At 36.9% G+C, this 5000-nt stretch overlaps 1 non-coding gene across 1 annotated transcript; it reads left to right on the plus strand.

Annotated features, from left to right (window-relative positions):
* The first annotated feature begins 961 nt into the window (after positions 1-961).
* Trnar-ccu lies at positions 962-1034 on the plus strand. The gene has a single exon. It is a non-coding gene; the product is annotated as a tRNA-Arg (tRNA).
* The last annotated feature ends 3966 nt before the right edge of the window (positions 1035-5000 follow it).

The raw sequence follows: 5000 nt of genomic DNA on the forward strand, positions 1-5000 counted from the left end.
ACACACACACACACACACACACACACACACACACACACACACACACACACACATACGTATATATTGTATATTTTATATATATATATATATTATGCATATTATATATAAATATATATATATCATACATATCATATATATACATTATACATATATGTGTCTGTGTGTGTATACATACATACATATATATGTATATATATGTATATATATGTACATATATATGTACATACATATATATACACACACACATATATATATATATATATATATATATATACATAATTACATACACACACACATATATATGTATATCTATATACATATATATAGATATATGTATATCTATATACATTCATATATGAATTACTCTCTTTTTCTCATGATATATATATATACATATATATATATGCTCACACACACACACACACACACACACACACACACACACACACACACACACACGCACACACACGTACACACACGCACACACACGCACACACACGCGTACACACGCACACACACGCACACACACACACACACAAACACACATATATATATATGTGTGTGTGTGTGTGTGTGTGTGTGTGTGTGTGTGTGTGTGTGTGTGTGTGTGTGTGTGTGTGTGTATCTATATTCATATATGAATCTCTCTGGTGGAGATAGATAGGGCAAAGCGAAAATTAAATATCAATTAATAGTAACGGTCTGAGTACCGGTGAGACAGATACATCTACAGGTCGATTATGCTGCGCAGTGTTGACATGCAAAGGTGTAAATATGACAACCAGGTTTATTTACTATGCCTTAAGAGTACGAAATAAAAGGAGAGATTTAGTCACCGAGAGGAAAAAAAACTACAACGTTCTACAGAGTGGGAGTCTTAAATAAACATGATCTCTGTTTTAATGCATTTTCTGGTCTTAGTAGAGACAAAATTTATTTGTAATACCTACATCAATACCAAGCCTCTGTGGCCCAATGGATAAGGCATTGGCCTCCTAAGCCAAGGATTGCGGGTTCGAGTCCCGCCAGAGGTTCGAGGCTACTTTTGTAACTGTTTAGAATGTTACATTTTGTAGAATATATGTAGCTGTTGTGACAATATGCCTTTTTATAAATAACCATGGGTATGTTTATTTACTGTAAATTGTTCAGCTTATTATGGACATTATTTTTTCTCTGGTGCACTATATATATGCTGATACTTAACATTCACATTAAATTACTACCTTTTTCTTGGGTTATGCTTTATGTATGACCAGTGCTATGCTAAATGCATACCAGAACATAACCAAACTATAATATAGAATTGCATTTAACTTCTATCTACCCAAGAATAATTTACATAAAGCGTCATCGCAAGCAAAAGAATAAAATTGTACCTACAATCGGGGAAAAAATTAACGGAAAGAGAGCATGGGAGAGTAAGCTTTATGACTCATCCTAGAACACGTGTTTAATGCGAGACCACGCACGCCACGCGCACTGTCGCGCACCCACGTGGGTAGTGAGTCCAGGGGGTATCGGTGGGTAGATGGGTGGTGGGATGGGGATTGGGGAGGGGGGGTACGGGTATCGGTAACGAAGGACACGATAATTAGTACTTTGTGAAAGGGTAAATAGGAGTAGTTAATGGGTGAATGAGATCGGTGTTTTGCGAAAGTGCGGTAGGTAATGGAAGTAGTTAGGTCGTGTGGTAATGTTGCTTGCGCAAGTGCGGTATTAACAGGTAGCTAAGGGAGAAATGGACAAGGAAAGACACACACAGACACACACACACTCAAAGAGATAGATAGGGAGAGAAAGAGAGAGAGAGAGAGAGAGAGAGAGAGAGAGAGAGAGAGAGAGAGAGAGAGAGAGAGAGAGAGAGAGAGAGAGAGAGAGAGAGAGAAAGTGTCAGAGACAGACAGAGACAGACAGAGACAGACAGAAAGACAGAGAAGGAGACAGAGACAGACAGAGAGACAGAGAGAATGAGTGAGAGAGAAAGAGAATGAATGAGAGAGATGAATAAGGTAGATAAAAATGTAAACGCTGTTACATGTGTAACAGGAAATCACAGATGGTGAGTGCTATTGTAGACAGCCGAGAGAGGCAGGAGATACATCTGGCAAGCGGAAACACGGATGTCAAGCCAGGAGGAGCAGAGCTAAGGTGCAAACTGGTTTCAACTCTGTCAGTCTGTTTATATTTATCTCTCCTGTATTCTCATTCTCTCTCTCTCTCTCTCTATCTCTCTCATTCTCTCTCTCTCTCTCTCTCTCTCTCTCTCTATCTATCTCTCTCTTTCTCTTTCTCTCTCTCTCTCTCTCTCTCTCTCTCTCTCTCTCTCTCTCTCTCTCTCTCTCTCTCTCTCTCTCTCTCTCTCTCTCTCTCTCTCTCTCTCATTCTCTCATCCTCTCATTATCTCTCTCTCTCTCTCTCTCTCTCTCTCTCTCTCTCTCTCTCTCTCTCTCTCTCTCTCCTCTCTCCTCTCTCCTCTCTCCTCTCTCCTCTCTCCTCTCTCCTCTCTCCTCTCTCCTCTCTCCTCTCTCCTCTCTCCTTCTCTCTCCTTCTCTCTCCTCTCTCTCCTCTCTCCTTCTCTCTCCTTCTCTCTTCTCTCTCCTCTCTCCTTCTCTCTCCACTCTCCTTCTCTCTCCACTCTCCTTCCCTCTCCACTCTCCTCTCTCCTCTCTCCTTCTCTCTCCTTCTCTCTTCTCTCTCCTCTCTCCTTCTCTCTCCACTCTCCTTCTCTCTCCACTCTCCTTCTCTCTCCACTCTCCTCTCTCCACTCTCCTTCTCTCTCTACTCTCCTTCTCTCTCCACTCTCCTTCTCTCTCCACTCTCCTTCTCTCTCCACTCTCCTTCTCTCTCCACTCTCCTTCTCTCTCCACTCTCTTTCTCTCTCCTCTCTCTGTCTCTCTCCTCTCTCTTTCTCTCTCCTCTCTCTTTATCTCTCCTCTCTCTTTCTCCCTCCTCTCTCTTTCTCCCTCCTCTCTCTTTCTCCCTCCTCTCTCTTTCTCCCTCCTCTCTCTTTCTCTCTCCTCTCCTCTCTCTCTCTCTCTCTCTCTCTCTCTCTCTCTCTCTCTCTCTCTCTCTCTCTCTCTCTCTCTCTCTCTCTCTCTCTCTCTCTCTCTCCCTCTCTCTCTCTCTCTCTCTCTCTCTCTCTCTCTCTCTCTCTCTCTCTCTCTCTCTCTCTCTCTTTCATCTGTTAAGCCGTCTCTCTATTCTTATTTATTAGTCTTTATTGAAATAACTATCAGTATTATAATCATCATTATGAATAGGGAAAGGGTAATAGGAAGAAAGGTGTTGAAAAGAGGAGAACGTAGAAAAGAGAAGAGAAATGGGGAATAGAAAACATAGATAAAGCATACCTGACGTAAGTATGCTGGTGATGTTGCCAAATCTAGACCAGAGTCCTTGTTTTTTCCATACTTTCTTCCATGGAATGATTGAAATTTGTGCGGCTTAAACCCTTTATCTGACCTAATGCTACAGCCATAGGCACAGCACAACTGCATCCCATCCGCTTCAGTTAACAAGCACTAAGGATATGTGCAGAAAAGGATTCCACAGGGTAGTGTATGAGTGTAAGAGACGATATGGCGACTGGCAGTCCCATTTTCTATTATTCTAAGATCCTCATTGACACTTCTCTCAGCGTGCATAACCCAGTGTTCCCAACACTTTCACACACATTATTATCAGCGTGCATAATCCAGTGTTCCCAATACTTTCACACTCACTGCTTTCAGCGTGTACAATCCAGTGGTTCTCAACTTTTTCACACAAACCTGCTTTTTCAAAACAACAGATCCGCGACCTCTGAAATCAGCCGTTGTTTTTAGTTTTTTTTCTGAATACATAGGGTTAGACTAAGAACGGAAAATACAATATTGCTCTCCCTAATTTTAACACAATATTCCTTAAATATATGGTTTCATAGTATATTTTTTCAAACATCCAGACAAAAATTAGGTCTAATACTTTAATGTCTCTGCTATTTTTGCAAACTGACCATACAAACGCTATATCTTGCTGTGTTACTGACAATTACCTGTTACCCCTGACGACGCAATGGCATGTTTTCTTATTAGTAACAATTATTCTACAGATTTAATAACACTACCTTGATTTCTACACAAACATGTTGCTAATAACTTTGTTGATAAACGACTAGTGATCCTCTAGACTTTAATGATAGTGTTAATAATAATAATGCAAATGTTGATAATAACATTCATTATCATTATTATCATTATAATCATCATGATTATCATTATAATAATAATAATGATAATAATGATGATAAAGATAATAATCAGCATAATGATACTAATAATAAAAACGATACTGACAATAATGATGATAATAATTATAATAATAATAATAATGATAATGATGATGATAACAATAATAATATAAATAATAACAACAGCAACAATAATATTGATGATGATGATGATGATGATGATGACGATAATGATAATAATAATAATTGTGATAATAATAATAACAACAATAACAACAACAATAACAATGATAATGACAATAAAACTAATACATATGGCATGAAAAAGGACAGTAGTACATAATAATAATAATAATAATAATAATAATAATAATAGTAATAACAATAATAATAATAATAATGTTAATAATAATAATAACAATAATGATGATAATAATAATAATTATAGTGATAATAATAATAATAATAATAATAATAATAATAATAATAATAATAATAATAATAATAATAATTATTATAATTATAATAATAATAATAACAATAATAATAATAATAACTATAATAATAATAATAATAATAATGATAATAATAATAATGGTGATGATAATGATACCAGCAAACACTGGTAATAGGAAGATAATAGTGATAATGATATGAACATATTTGCCGTGCTAACCAGATTTATTTTTGAAATAGTTTATTTATAAGGCTTCGAATTATACTAATAATTCGAGAGAGAGAGAGAGAGAGAGAGAGAGAGAGAGAGAGA

This window comes from Penaeus chinensis, chromosome 25 (assembly GCF_019202785.1).
Source record: "Penaeus chinensis breed Huanghai No. 1 chromosome 25, ASM1920278v2, whole genome shotgun sequence".
NCBI lineage: Eukaryota > Metazoa > Arthropoda > Malacostraca > Decapoda > Penaeidae > Penaeus > Penaeus chinensis.